We start from the raw sequence: 17,477 nt of genomic DNA on the forward strand, positions 1-17,477 counted from the left end.
TTCACGTATGTGTATGTGTGGGTTCCATGAGACATAGAGAAATGTCCGAAAAGATATCTGTCAACAGCTTATGAGTTGCTTTGAGGTGAAGGGAGGCATTTAATGGCCGTACTGTGACCTGCGACGAAATGTGAGTTCACAACTGCACCCCATAAAACAAAAGAACAGTATGGAGTGTTGGAAAAGTGAGAGGAGCACTATCAAGGCCATAAAACACTTGTCAGCTGGAAAATTTCTGGTAACTGTCTTTTGGTAACTAAAAAGGTATGCTGCTGATTTACTAACTGCATGAACGAAGAGCCGTAAATTCGGCATATTACTGCCAATTGTTAGATGATGTCAGGGCTGCTCATAGCAACAAACGGTGCCGGCAACAGATTCACAACATCCTCCTACTCCATGGCAACTCAGACTCACGATAAACTCACTAAATTCATTGGACACTTCTTCAACACCCACAGAAAAGTCCAAACTTGTCACCAAGTGATTTCTACATGTTTGGTATGCTGAAAGAAGCTTTAGGAGAGGAAAGATTTAAAGACTATGCCGCAGTCGAGCATGCATGTGTGCAATTGGTTGCTGAGGCAGCCATCATGTTTTTTTGATGAAGGAATCAGGAAGTTGCCTATCCAGTGGAGAAAATGTGTTCCTATTGAAGGAAACTATTTAGAAAAATAAGGTATTTATTTGTAATTTTATCTAATATTAAGGAAGCTCTAAACTATATTTGAATGACCCTCGTATTACTAATTGTTTGATATAGTGTTATACAATGTTCAAAATACACACACACACATATATATATATATATATATATACAAACACACACATACTCTATTTTTAAAAATTGGATAATAAATGAAATAAATAAATTCAGAGGATTAAATTCTACTTATTAATAGAAAATTAAGACAGATTTGTGGGAGCAGGCATCCCATAGAGTTTTATCATAGGTCCCACTTTATATCTCACATATAGATCAATTAATTAGTAACTAGTTTAATTCAAGGTAATTCTACTTACTTTATATGAAAATAGATAATGTACAGACATAACTGAACAACGATACACCAATCATCTGTTCAGGTAAAGCTTTATATCTGCAGATCACGAACTGTCACTTTTATAATGAGTCTACGAGCAATGTACATATAAGTAGAAATTGACTGAGCAAGAAAAATGTTCCTGAATTTTAAAATAAATATAACAAGAATACAATTTACAACATACACATCAACAATAACACACCAAATGAAAATGTTAGCAGTGAATTTCTGTGGATTACCACAGACAAATATTTTCACAGGATAGATACATTAATGACTTCTATGATGTGTATTTGATGTATATGAAACATAGGTTACACAGTGATGCAAGATAACAAACCATGTGATGATGCGGAATATAAAGATTGTCTAATTTTTACATTCCGAGCAGTGTTATTTCAACAATAATAAAGAAGGGTAACCTTAATACTAAAATAGAGGAAATAAAAATCAACTTTTCAAACTCAAATCTTCAACTGAAATTGTAGTAGCCAGAACAATCAATATAATAGTGGCTGAAGTTCTGTATTGTGATAAAAACCCATTTAGTTATGCTAATTAGTATGGTATAAGTAGCTATCAAGTTTTATTTCATTAAAAATTATTAGTCAGAAAAATTAAATTTAAAAAAAATAACTTCTTTGACAAAAAAAAGATATTAAATATAATTTTAAAAAACTGTTTCCTTTTAAATTAACAAAAATTATTTAAATTTAACACACCCAATCCCTTGCCCACGCACGGATAGCCCAAGTTTTTATATTTGGCCTTTAAATGATTGCAAGGCTACATTCACACAGGGTATTTCACACATTCCAATCTGTTTGGATTCGATGCTTGGTATCTTCTTTAGTATTTCTATGGCATTTTATTAGCAGTACTGGAATAAAGAATGTTCTTATTTGTTTGCCCACAGCTTAGGTGTAACATCAATGTAATTTTATCATTTGCTTTTAATTACATTATTTTTTTAATGTATTTAAGTGCTATTCATTATTTTCGATAAGTCATAATAATTCATTGTTTAGTTGCTTTTCAATATTTTGTTACTAAACAATGCAAGGACTATTTACATTCGCACGATTAGATTTTTGTATTTTATAAATAGTCACAATTTTATTGTGAATAAAAAGATTGATGCAGAATATTCATGTCTGGTTAACAGTAATAGCACATTATGTGTTGGTACCTGATAGCATTCCTACGGGATCTATCCTTGGGCAAATATTATTTCTGATTTATGTAAATGACTCGCCGAACTCAATATGTCTGTTGAGGCCAATTACCTTTGCTGAAAATACTACAGTGGCTTTTACAAATCTAAATTATTCCATTTTCTCCAATTTAGTTACTATTGATCTTATCAAAATGAATGAATGGTTTTTGGTTAATGGCTCGCTACTTAATTCCAATGAAACACAAGCAACAAGGTTTCAATTGAATCATGGAACAGTTACTGATACCCCATTGAAATTTTCAAGCTCTGCTTATTTTCTGGGTCTCACAACTGATGATGCCCTTACTTGGAAGGTCTAGGTCCAATCTCTGTCATCTAAATTAAACTGGGCTTTTTCAGTTGTACTTACACTGTCATGTATAATGAACAAGAGAATTCTATTGATGGTGTATTAAAACATGTATATTCCCTTTTAAATTATGTTGTTATTTCTTGGGGTAATTCTGTTAATAGCAAAAAAGATTTTATTATTCATAAAAAGATCATTCATGTGATTTGTCAACTATACTTGGCGATTCATGAGAGTTCTTTAAGATATTTTAGAACCCTCACTCTTCTATCATTTATATTTTCCAGGACTATACTATTTACTGAAGATAAGCTATCAGAACTGAAACATAACTCCGACTTTCATACTTGTAACACCAGGCACAAAAATGTCCTGTCCTCTCCAAACAACAGGAAATTTTACGCATAAAAAAAGATGCTGGGTACTGATTTCACAGTATATCTTGAACAATATTACTGTATCTATTTTTTTCAAACATTAATAAACATATATGCTAAAAAATTACACTAATGAACTAATCTATATTTTCAATAAACAATGAATAAATAAACAAGAAAATGTACTGCAGCTAAACAATTTTTAAAAACATCATCTGTAGTTGATTGCCTGCCGTCTTTTATTAGGTCATTAATAAATCTCAAATAGTCATAATGTTAATGAAAATCTCCAACGTTAAGTTGGAGTTTCATTTCTTAGGGCTTCTCATTCTTCCTATTTGATCTTACCGGTAGAATTTCTTAGCAAACACGTCCATTGTCTTCACTCGCTTCTTCTTATATAACTTTCGATGTAGAAGATGCTTCATAAGTATCTTTCTCCACACGTTTTACACAACACTTCCACAATCATTTACTACCATCCATTTGCATGATAAAAGAAGTCATCTTTTTTTCAAATCCAGAGGCTGTATACTTTTTCCAAAGATTCTTCTGCAATTATACCTTCTCAGCTTATAGCGGGAGAAAAATAATAATAGCAGTCAAGTGGGGATTCCAATAAACAGAAAATTTTTAGATTATTTATACCGGTCGGTGAGGTCTTTGAAAAAATTATAACATTAACCATTTTATACACGATTATAAAAAATGTGGCCATTGTATGTTTGTATAAAACAGCGACTGCTTTGACATACTAGAAAAAACGGATGGTTATGTACAAAAAACTTAATAGAAATTTCTTTTTGTAAGGTGTCAACAAATCAGCTGTATATAAGTAAGAAATTATATACTAATTGAATACCACAGAAACTTACCGGTTTACCAGCCCATAAGCTTGTTAAAGACCGGGGAAGTGAAACTGTTATTAAGAACAGTTCTTATTACAAAAATTACTTTTAAGAAGATTTAGAGACAAAGCGTTAAATTTTAAAATTACCAAAACTTTTATTCTGCGATTAGTTTTCAATATTTAGTTGAATTGTACTGAATGACTACATTAGTTCATTAAATTAAATTTATGAGGGATAGGGTGCCTGGGTTTACCCAGCAGCCTTGTTTGGTTTTTACACAATCCCTAATTAGGAAACAGTTCATAAACATGGAGTATCACGACCCCATAAAAAAGAGGCTCCTCTTCCAGAAATCTAGAAACCGCTAATATAATATCACAAATGGAACCGGCAAGAGAAGAATAAAGGAAATGATCAACTCACAGCAACTGTCTCTGATCACAATAGTTTACCTTCTTCCACAAGACTATTAAGAGGTTATACTTTTGTAATGGGATATTACATAGTTATAAAATATTTCTCATAATGTATGGAGCATTTCACATTTTTCTTGTTTTCACTCAACAATGTAGATATTCCATCATATCCCTGGAATGTTGAGCGGGTTAAATTATATAAAAATACACAAAAAAAAGGACATAATATTTAGTAATTAATTTTTTTAAGATAGTGTAATCTGAACACATGTTTATCATTTGGAAGGGAAAACTTATAAACTCATTCACTGTCAAAAAAAAAAAAAATCCCACATCAGCCATAAATGACAAAATATATAATTTTTAACAGTATACCTAACTTATTGACTACAAAGAACACTTTTAATCAAATTATTAAATCGTAAGTATTTTCTTTCGATGTAATATATTGTATTCTGTCAAAAAAAAATGTTATTTAAAGTTAAGTTACTATCTGACCACAGTCAAATTTGTTGTAGACCTATATCACAGTTTTGGTTGATGAATGAAGATATTTTCAAATTTTAAAAATAATAATTTTTTTAATTTTAAATTAAATTTTTCATACAGGTTTGCAGTATTTACATTTTCCACATGTTAGAAAAGTACGAGTCATTATTAATGGCAATACATACTGCTAAAACGGTACAATGAATCAAGCCTTGTCGCTCTCTTTGTTTACTGTATTTAGAACAGAATAGAAGCAATATTATTCATAGCATTTGCTTAAAAAAGAAAAAAAAATTCATTTTACTAAACTCAATTTGATATATTAATAAGAGAAGGACTGATGAAAACCATTAAATTAGATAGTGCTAAAAGTTTGAATTACAAGTAGTATTTTTATATGTTCATGACAGTGAATGGGTTAATCAATCGGGACATAAAATATAGCTACTTGTGAACACTCGTGTAATAATAAACACATATAAAAGCTGTATTCAGTGGTAGTCATGTAATAATAGGAGATGGTATCAAAATTCAAGAAAAGAATCCACACTGACAGTGTTAAGTAAAAGTAATAAAAACTGATTAAAATGACTCGTGACTAAATAAAATAATCATTTTGTAAAATGAGTTCAAACAATAAATACCTGTGAATCACTCCACGAAGGAAATTTAGGAGGAAGGTTTGAATTCCAAAGTTTTTCTTGGAAATTTTCATCGATATTTGGTGGAGGTACTGAAGTATCAGTTACAGGAGTGTCTATACCAGGCGGTTCAATTTCATTGGATGTAACTCTATTCGCCGGAGTGTTGTCTTGCGATGGCATTAAGGACTTTAAAAAATCAGCTAAACTGAATCCAGTATCATTCTTTGTAGATGATATCACCTCTATTGGTTTACCCTTCACAAAATAACATACAACAAAAATTACAATTTAAAAAAATAAAAATACAAAACAATATGATTAATTTTCCAAAAATCTCAAAATATAGAATTAAACGTATGAAAGTGAATTAAATGACAAAAAAAAATCTTACTACTTATTATAATCCTGTTTTAATATATAGAATAAGAGTAATAACTTTTAACTTAACCTTTCTGCCACATTATGTACATGCACAATGTGTATAAATTAACTCCTTTAATGGCTATGTAATGTTACAAATGGATCGATTTGCTTGGAATCAAACAAGTAATTATTTTAGTAAAAGCAAGTTACCTTTACGAACCTCATTAAAGCCACAGCTTAAAAATTGTTTTTTTGCAGCTTTTTAGCAACATCTTGGGCAAGAATATACAGATGAATAGTATTAATCATTAGGCACATAGTATCATGATATATAAATATGACTGAACATTGTATTTTTTAATTAAATCATGTTTAACGAATAAGCTATTTTAATGTTAAATACCATGTTACTAAACATATTTAATGCTGAAGTGATAACCCCCGTAATGGATCATATCATATTGATTTCTAGCAGCATTCTGAAAAACTGAACTCTCAGTGAGGAATCATCCATCGGTCATCATACTCTAAGTCATATTTTAGATGACAATTTTAAAAGCAGTGATAATTATGAAATTTCAATGAAGAAGCAACGTCAAAGAAGATTCTACCAACCATCCAGGAAATGTTGACAATAATTAAATGACTTACAGTTTCAACAAAATGAAGTGCCACTATCTTGATAAAAACAAAAAAATTTAAATTATACATTTCCAGATCATTGGAGAGATTATAAAAGAGCAATAAAGTGGTCTGTTAAGTCTCCAGATAATTTTTTTTTTTGGAAATGTCTGTTTATAAACCAAACCCAAAACCATGTCTAAGAAGACAACTAAGTAATAATGAAAAAGTTGCACTCACTTGTTTTTAAATATATATATATTTATAAATCTTACCAAAGTGAAATAATTTCTATATAATTACTCGCTAGAGATTAGCTGCTGCCAAGCTAGAGGAAGAAACCACATAATACTGATTATAGAAAGATAAGTTTCCAAAATATGTTTTATTTACAATTTCGAGATAAAATATTTTTATAAATCTTTTAAATTAATATATTTATCTTCTTACACTACTTAAAATAAATAATATTAGCTGACCTGTAGCAGTATGTCGATTAATTTAAAAATAATTTTCACACTATAACGTAATAATGTAAATTATCAATAACATGTTAAACGGTTTCAATAATGTTTCAGTTGTTTTACAACAGTAATTGTTACAAGTGCATGACAAAATCCACTTTGAAGATGAAATATAATAGAAATCTTACACCATGTTTTGTTACTCTTGCAGAAATAATACTTTTTGCAAATCTTAATATATTTGTATTGTCTAATTACTTGGAGTTTTGCAATAATATTAACATTTTCGAACTCTTCTAACACTCTGTATAAACCAGAATTTCCATCTATTTATTGGTAAGTACTGATGTTTGCTTTTAAAATTCAAGAGTAGGTGATCCAATTTGAATGATTATTTTCTTTATTTATTGAAATCTGAGAACACTTGTAGGTGTAAATCTATCTTTAAAATTTCATCATTAGGTGAGCAGTATCACAAATATTAGAGCATGTAATTTTTCAAGTTGGAATATTTTAGTTTATCAACAACCATATTCTTTAAGAGCTGTACCCATGAATAAAATTTAGAAAAAAAAGTAATTTTTTTTTTATATGTCACTGGTTAGAATCAGATTAACTACATAGAGGTAACAGATTTATTAGAAAATTTAATCCTTTTATTTTCATTGAAAGGTGAAGTTATAATTTTTACATACTCACATCATCTGCTCAGGCTGTAAAAAAAATATTCAGCAAAAAAAAAATGCTGAAATAAAAAAACAAAATTAACACTGATAAAAACAAGAATGAAGAAATTTCTTACTGGATAATAATTTTATCTATGTGGATACTCTCAACAATTTGGTAACCTTAAAGATGGATTTAAGGAAACAACACAACAATTTGGTAACCTTAAAGATGGATTTAAGGAAACAACATTAACCAAATGAGCACAAATCAAAGGTTTAGAAGAAAAAATCTCAACCTAAGCTAAGATATTGCACTCAATTCTACAGCACATTGACCAAACTTCTCTAACCAGACAAGCTGTTAATTCAGAAAAATTCTTTATTATAAAACCAGTATCCTATCACATAGGATACAAAAGAGATAACTTAAATTTAAATTGCCTAGGATTTGCCAATGACTTAGCTTTATTAGCTAATAGTATCGCAGAAGCCAGAATACAAATAACAAGTATAGAAGAACTTGCGAATAAAATTGGACTTAAAATTTCTTACAAAAAGACTAAAATGATGGCTATAGATCGTTTAGTTATTAATTCTGTGAATATTAATGGAAACAAAATAGAACTTGTAGAAAAATTTTAATATCTTGGAAAGATAATTACTTGTAATTGTAACGAAAAATAAAATTTGACTGAAAGAAAGACTTAATAAATTATTTAAAGTGCTACAAGTAACCAAAAATACTTACAACAAAAAATCGCTCTCGATTAACACTAAAATTAGACATTACAAAACTGTGGTTAAACCGGTAATTACTTACGCGAGCAAGACTTCATTTAGATTAAATCAGAAAAATAGGACTGAACCTTTGCTTAAAGTTGAACGCAGGATTTTTAGAGCCTGCATAAACAAAAAATATAAACATGAAAATCAGTACAGATTATCGCCTAATAAATTTCTGTACGAAAACTTGGAATCCTTAATTGATACTATGAAAAAGAAGTGAATTTCTTTCTGTGCACACTTGTTAAGATTACCGCAGGATAGGATTACTAAGAGTTATCGATCAATTTTGGTCTTTAAAAAATCCGCCATTATGGATCAAAGAAATTAAAGAAGACATGCAAGAATTAAATTTGACTTACAAAGATTTACTTAATAAATCTGAAAAATTAAAATTTGTTATTAAAGATCCGAATACCAACTTTAAAGTAAGAACTTTTAATTATACAAAAAGGGTTTATTCAGAAGAGGATCGTAAAGCAAGATCATTAAGAATGACTAAATATTGGGAGAAAGTAAAAGCTAAGAACTTAAAGGCCAAAAGATTGGCAAAAAAGACTTGAATTATTCTGACTAAAGTGGTCCTTTGCCGCCTTAAAAGTAAAAAAAAAAAAAAAAAAAAAAAAAAAAAAATCAGTTAACTGAGAGCAGTAACTGGTGTTACTCCTTTCAGTAACTCTTTCATCAGTAACTGATAAAAGAATTTTTACCATTAAATTTTTAAATGATCCATATACATAAATCAACCATAAAATTATACAGTAAGAAAAAGAAATACAATTTCTTACCAGAATAAACATTAAAGAGGCCATGAAAGAAATAATAGTAATCATATTTACTTACATTACAAACTATCCTTGCTTCACCTTTTTGTGTTTCATAAAAAAACATCAACAAGATCTAAAAGTTCTATCAGTTCTTGTCTCTCCTTAATTTCTAATTCTAGAGCTTTAATGTAAGCCTCCATTTTATCAATACCATCTTCAACTTCGGCCACCACATCCTCACCATGCCTACGATCTGTAAAACATTGTAATATTAGAATTTAAGTGCAATACAGATAATAATGAAAATACACAAATGTTTTACAAATAGAAAATTAGTTAAAAAATCTCTTTTTATAAATGATGATAAAGCAATTACATTAAAAATTTAATATAATATATATGCATTCACATAAATTATATTAATCCGATCAACCCAAGTACAGAATTAATAAAATAAAATAAAATAGGATGACATCTACCTTAATCCATAATCCAAGCAAGAGCGCTTTTGTGGGTACCACAAAAGTTTTTGCATCATCAGTTGCTCTATATAATTTTTCAAAATGCTCATTGAAAATTACGCATTAAAATTAAAATCCCTATACAATTCATGAGATTTAAAATTGTAAAAAGATCATTTTTAGTTAAATCAAAACAGAAATAAAACTAAGATTTTTTTTAATTCAAAAATTTTAAATTGTAAATTAAAATTATAAATTACACACATGTAAAATATGAAGTCATTAATAAAATCAAATTAAAAGTCAAAATTAAAATCAATAATAAAAATAAAATAGAAATCCATGTAGACTAGCTAGCCAAAGTTATGTAATGTATAGAGTTGAAATATGAATTATCAATGTCTAAACAAGAGCTGCTACCTACAGCAGCTTTTATGATTGTGTCATCATCACACTCTGTATGTAGGTTGATCAAACTTAAACTTACTTTTTTATGTACGGGGACATTCAATAATTAAAGAGACAAATTGATGTAGAAATGAAACAGTTAGTAGGAGGAGTACTGTACTTTCATGATTTAAGGTTGGCATTACTGGGATGAGCTGGGAACAGCTGGCGGATAAAAATTGTTTTGTTTATAACCTCCATATTGCATTTAACAATGGCACGTCCGTTTGAAGTTTCCACATTAGTTTAACAACGTTCAGGGATCTATGTTTTGCTTTCTGAAGGTGAAAAACCGGCTAAAATCCTTTCTTGAATGATTTTACAGTCAGGTGAAAGTTGTATGAACTGCGGAAATTTTTATAAGCGGGTAGAACAGTTCAAAAACTGTCGAACTTCAGTGACTGACGAGCAAGGTCCTGGCCAACCAGTTGAAGTGTCAACTCCTTTGCTTGAAACGCGCATTGACAATATTATTCGTGAAGACCGACATATAGTTGAACATATAGCAAAAACAATTGTAGTAAGTGTTGCCACAGTTTATAATGTTATCAGTAACAAGTTCAAGTACAGCAAAACAAGTGCAAGGTGGGTCCCGAAAGAGTTAACACAACAACAAAAGAAAGCAAGACCTTAAGTGTATACAGCCTTGAAAGAATGCTATGAAAGGGAAGGTGACTCATTTCTAAACAAGATTTAAATGTGTGATGAAACTTGGGTTCACCATCTTGAATCAGAGTCCAAAAGACAAAGCATGGAATGGAAGCAAATACGAAACCCTGCTTCATATGATTTACACAATTTACGTGGTATTTATAAAATAAAGTGCAGTGATTGTAACCATATTTATAGAAGTAAAACCACTAGATCCTTTAAATCTAGATTTGATGAGCACTTTAGATATTATTATAAAAGTAGTAAACTGGTTACTCTAATATTTCTGATCATCTTATTGAAAATACACATTCAATATCTGATATTCATACAAATTTAGAAGAACTGGAAATTAAGAAATACAATATTAATACAAATAATAGGGTTTTTGACATTTTAGAAAGATTTTACATATATATACATATAAAAGTAAATATAATTTGGTCAACCTACATACAGAGTATGAGAATGACACAATCATAAAAGCTGCTTTAGACAGCAGCACTTCTTTATATATTGACAATTCATAAAATTACCAAGCCTGTAAACTACAAGACTGGACCATAACCTTGAATTCATTGGAATAAAACAACTTTACGCGATGGCGTAAACATATAATACAGGGTTTTTAATTTTAATGTGTAATTTGCAACGAACAATGTTTAAAATTATATAGAGCAACTGATGTTGTGAGGTACTTGTGAAAGTGCTCTTGCTTGGATTGTGGAATAAGGTAGGTGTCATCATATTTTATTTTATTTTATTAATTCTGCACTTGGGTTGATTGGATTAATATAATTTGTATAGTGCAAGGAATACGATTCCTGAAAGGATCAATTCTAGAAAATATATATATTAATGGTCCATTTGGGAACTGTTGGTGATAAAAAACCACAATTAATTAAAAAAAAGTCATAAAATAATATTAAAAATTGCCATATAAAAAATTAAAACAATACACAAAACTATTTTTAAATTTAAAAAAAACCTGATACCCTATTTTTGACATGATCACCATACTTTCCCATTTATATAGCTACTCTAGCTATATTCACGAAGAAAGTAATTAAACAATGAAAAGAAGATTTTTTCAAAATTCCTGATTTAATTAATTTTTCAAAATAATAAATTTTTCACTAGCTATAACACAATCTTACACTGCATTACTGCATTCCAAAATTCTACAATCAATGAAGTCTGTTAATATTTATTTATGAAGCAATAATACATTTTTGTACAGCAAATTAAAAGAAAAACTCATATTTAAAGCACAAGACTACTACAATTAAAATTTGTGAAAATTCATAGAGTAACATTTTTTGAATGTAAGCAAACTCATAAGTCAAAGTTGATAAAGATACCATATAATACTGACACTTGTGATGATATAATAAAAAATTTAAGAAAAGGCAGCTTTTTTTTTTAAAGCAAGTTTTAACTGAAAAATGTTTTTAACTTCATTGAAGATTTCTATTCTATCTATAATCAAAATTGGTGTTGTAGATTTTGAATTACATCTAAGTTTTTAACATTTGACTCACATTATACACAACATAATAATTGTTAAAATTATTTTTATTTGATAATTGATTGTCAGAATAACAACTTCAAATTGTAAGTTTTAGGCCATCAATTTTAAATTGTTTAAAACAACATAATTTTACATGGATCTGCATTTATTAAAAAGTTCTTTAGAAATGAGGTATTACACAACTGTTTCTTCCCACTGAAGAAACCTTAACTATTCATATACTTCAAACAGGGCAGAAAATAATCTGTTTGCAATCACATGGGATTTATTAGGAAGATATTTTATACCAAACTAACAAATTCTTCATATATAAAATCAATATTAAAGCAGTATATAAATATTCTAGTATAGATTAACAATTCAATGAGATGTGCAAAACTTAATTAACAAGGTTTACCAGCATTAAAAATATATACCTTTCAAAGAAGATCTTAAAGCATCAGCATCTGATAATTGCAGATGGCTTTCGTTAACAATTTTCAGTCTTAAATCAGTGTCATCTTCTAATGTTTTGCAGCTACGTACTTTGGAAATAAGTGCTGATGGCTGTAATGAAATTATTACATAATATTTAGAAAATGGATTATTTATCTATAAGTAATAAAACATAAAAAGAATACGAGGGAATACAAATTAGTAAACTATAATCATTTAGAGTTTTTATAAGCTGTAAAAAAGTGAAGGAAACTACTGAAGTATTAAAAAAAAAAAAAAACAATAAACAAATAACCCACCTATAAGTTCCAGTTCAATAAAATGTTAGAAAAACTAAAATATAATTTTCCTATTACCAATTGTATCTCACTAATCAAGTTACTTTATTACTGTTTCTTAGATGTATTGTTTAGCAAAATAACTGTTGTTGCGTACCACCATTCCTAATACATCAACATAATCTATACTTATGTATAATCTGTATAGAGTTTTTGTTGTCATAAATTTAAACAGTTTCATCCTTTCTCCAGAAACAGTAAATCCACTCTCAAATTTATCCTTCAATTCTTGTATTGCCTCTTCTACATCCAAGCTAAAAAGTAAAATATAAAAATTCTTTTTGGTGTTACCTGTACAGCAGTTAAGAATACAAGTAACATACTCTTTACATAAATGCATGCAGTAATCGATGACAAAGCGGTTAAACAAGAATAAAACAAAAGTTAAAATGTATAATTATATTTTTATGAAGGAAATTATAAATATATATAAGTTTTGATTTTTTCAAAGTAATGATTTGATTCTAGTAACATATTACTGCAAGAGGAGGATACAAAAAATAAGCTGTTACTACACAGCACTATTTCTTTCCTAATATTACTACAACCCATGTACAATATTTATCTACAAACACGACCTACAAGCAAATTTAAAACAAGATAAAATGAAAAAAAATTTTCTTAAAATGAAGTATTATTAAATTATTTTCCCTGACTTTTCAAAAGTCACTTATTTATGAAACAACAGATCAATTCCAAAAGATATTTTTTGTTTAACAACAAACTTAATCTTACACTAAACTAGTTATGACTAAATGTCATAACAAAAACAATGCACATTAATTGAATGTTCATCCTGACATTATTTCAACAGAGGAAGCAACAAGTAAATATTCTACCTACCATTGTGAAAGGATTAAAAAATATAAACAGATGTTTAAGAATTTGGAAAATTGTACTAACCGAATAAAAAGATAAAAGAGACTACTACTCTTCTTGTGATTTAAATAACTGCTAAAATACATGTTTCAGACCATTCTAAAAAACATTTCACTTAACCTATTCACTGCCAATGTAAAAGAAGACTGATTTAACTATACTTTAACCAAAATAATGGAAATAAATAGTTTTTATTAGTATTTACAACTTGTTACTCTCAAATAATAACACAGTGATTTGAAAGAAATGAATCAATAAAGTATGACATTTATGGTATGAAAACAACAGTAAAATACAGTTTGTTGGTCTTGGTCTATTTGTTTACTATTTTGAAACAATGTTGGTCATAGAATACCCTTAAATTCTGTGTTTTATTATAAACAATTTTATAACAATTTTTTTAATAATGCATGTATTATATGACAGGGACTGATTTATTACATTCAATTTAATTGTTAATGAATCATCATCAGTAGATAATTCTATTTTAGTAAAAAGAATTGGCAAAAGAAAGAAAGATAAATGAGAATAATAATAATAATGAATTATATTTCAAGATTAAATAAATAAAAAACTCAATCATGTTAAGCATTATAGAAATTACCTGAAAATCTTGAGCATCAGGTACAGAAGCTTGTGCAGGCGTACGTGAACTGAGTAAGCCCACTAAGTCGACAAGAAATGATTCGTCATAAATGTTCCTTTCATTCCATATAGTAAATATCCTTAAAACTTTTGTTCTTACCTTATCATCCCCTCTGAAATAAAAACCAAACAAACAATGCACATACAAAGTTGTTAGCTGCTTTGGCAGCTTATCAGGTTTCAGACCAGTAGATCTGCCTCAACTACATGACACCAAGATAAAATTTTAAGCGATTAAATTTTGCAACAAAAAAATCTCAACTAAAACAATAAGGAAGATAAATAAAGTTGCTACGTTTACAAAAAAAAAGAACTATATTGCTATCCATAAAAAGGAAAAAAGAATTTGAAAGCAATTTACACATGGAATGAGCTGTAACCATCAACACCTGTTAATATGATGATGTTATGTAAAACAAGATAACAAGTTCATGTTTTATTAATAATAAGAATTAACTTGTAACCATTTAATACAACACAAATTAACCAATAAAATGTTATCTACTTGTACATGACATTAAATATAAAATTAAATAAGAATTAATTTTGGTAGTCATGAAACAATAACATTAGGAAATTGTTAACATTATTAGGAAATGATTAAATAATTAATCATTTTAGAACACCACTGAGGAGGGATGTTCCAGGAGGGAATGTTTTAATATTTCAGTTGGATACTTCTCAACTGGACACTCCACACAATTCTGGGAATGGATAAGTTTTTTCCGTAGGAAGCTTTAGGTTCACCTTGTGTTATCTTTTAATACCTAGAGGAAAAGCACAGGTTCACAGAGCATATGTTTGGGTATTCAAATTACAGGCAAAATCAATAATTATTAAAAGTTACCAGCATTCTGGGAAAATATTACAATTTCCAGAGGAATTGCGGTTGAAATATAGATCAAAGTTCAAAAGATAGCCTTGAGGCTTGTCTTTAGATGGTATTTCTTTGTCTCATGCTTCATCTTCTTAAAAGATTAAGGAGCATTATATATTTCATTTCCTTATTTTTGATCCCACTGATCTGGGTCAGATCAAAGCCAAGATGCAATCTTTTGCCTGTATGATCCCATCGATGACTGTTTTCTCTCTGGTGGGAAAACAATAACTAAAATTTTTACTGAATATAGATTCTTAATCCCCCACTTATTATTTATTACCATCGATTATCACCTTATAAGAGAAAGGAGAGTTTTACAAGTAAAATGCAAAATAAAGGAAAAAGTAACTGTTAACAAACAGTTAATGTCTTACTGCACTCTAATACTTCCAATCTCACTATATCTTAGTATGTAAATCCAAAACGGGATGTACAGAGCATACATATATCCATATACAATATACACAATAAACGAAAGGATCAATTAAAATCACAAGCTAAGGGAAAATATTAAAGGTGTTTCAATATTTGGACACGATAAATGTTTGCTTTTTTACATAGTTACAGTACCACTCAGTACCTGTTGTATTATTTTACTTCAATAATACAACTAGTGTTGTATTATTTATGTACTTTAATATTTTTCTTTGTTTGGTTAATAAACTGACTGAAATATACTGTTGTACATATTTTTATTCAAAAGCAAACTCATCTTTGTTACATTAGTAAATAATGATAGTATATTCCACGCTTATACAACTTCATATCATAAATACTCAAGGCTTTAATTGAAGTGCAAACTTCTGATGAACAATTTATAGTATTTTAATTAAAAATAGATTAACAAAAATGTTATTGTTCTCAATAAAATAACTGAATTTACTTTTTAAATTCTACCAAATGTAATTTACCACCGATGTGTTAAATTATAAGTTATTTAAATAACCACCGATTAGTAAAAATATCTCTTACAATTTTCCACCCAAGTTCTTTTATACTATTTCAGTTCAAATTTCCAAAACTTTAAAGTTAGATATAAACTGCTGAAAAATTACTTGTGCATTGATCACATGCTACTAAAAGTCTTTGTTTCTGGATGCTGTCTTGCAGTTGTTCCAGTAGAATGATTTTAAACATTTGTTACGGTTAGGAAGGATTTTGAAGAAAAAGTTGATATCAGGAGTTGGATTTAAAGAAAATTTTAATTGAAAGTGATTTAACTTAATCCTCAATATACTTACTATCTATTATATTAGAACATACTAACTGAAAAATGCTTGAACAAATTTTTAAAATGCACTCCTATTTAAAAATTGGAGATTTTATCAAAGATTGAGTATGCTGATGAAAGGGTGATGATAATGATAAGAGAAGATAAAAAATATTGTAATAACTGAAGTGTACATGCCAACCACTCAGCACACAGATGAGGAAGTAGAACGGTGTTATGAAAAGATAGAAGAGTTAATTGGGAAAGAAAAAAAAAGCATCTGTAGTAATACTAGGTGATTGGAATGCTGTAGTTGGAGAGGGAAGGAAAAACAAGACAGTGGGAAAATACGGTACACGAATGGACAGAGAAAAGTATCAAATTGATTATATTCTGATACCACAAAATTTAGAAACTGTTTAAAGAATGCTAAAGCTTATCCAGGTGCTGGTATAAATTCAGATCACAATTTAGTTGTGGCAAGAGATTACTATGATTTGGAGAAGCTAAGGAAACAGGAAACAATTTAAGAAATGGAAAATGTGATGCTGGAAATAATGAGAATGGGAATGGATCTGCATTACCAAGTAATGCAGATGATAAATGGATGAAAATTAAGAATTTAAAGGAGACTGCAAAATACACAATAGGGTTTAAAAACAGGAACAAAATAAAAAAAAAGAGTGGATTATAAGTAAAATGTTACACAAGATGAATGAAAGGAGAAAGTGAAAAAGGTAAAAAAAACAAAAGGTAGAAGGAAATATAGGAGAATAATGAACTAAAAAGAGAAGCAGAAAGCTCAGGGAAGGTGGATCAAGGAGAAATGTACAGCGATAGAAAATTTGGAAAAGAAGGGAGATATGAGCTAATGTATAAAGAAGCATCAGAAATAGTTTTTAAACAGAAACCACGGAAGAAAATGTATTAGATAGAGCCAAAGGATTAGGAAACAATTAATGAGAAGGAGGAAATAAATAGGAGC

General features: G+C 28.8%; 1 pseudogene; it reads right to left on the reverse strand.

Annotated features, from left to right (window-relative positions):
- Positions 1–17,477, reverse strand: part of LOC142317999 (uncharacterized) — a 143,393-nt pseudogene that overhangs the window by 88,330 nt on the left and 37,586 nt on the right.

Source organism: Lycorma delicatula, chromosome 1 (genome assembly GCF_047948215.1).
Source record: "Lycorma delicatula isolate Av1 chromosome 1, ASM4794821v1, whole genome shotgun sequence".
NCBI lineage: Eukaryota > Metazoa > Arthropoda > Insecta > Hemiptera > Fulgoridae > Lycorma > Lycorma delicatula.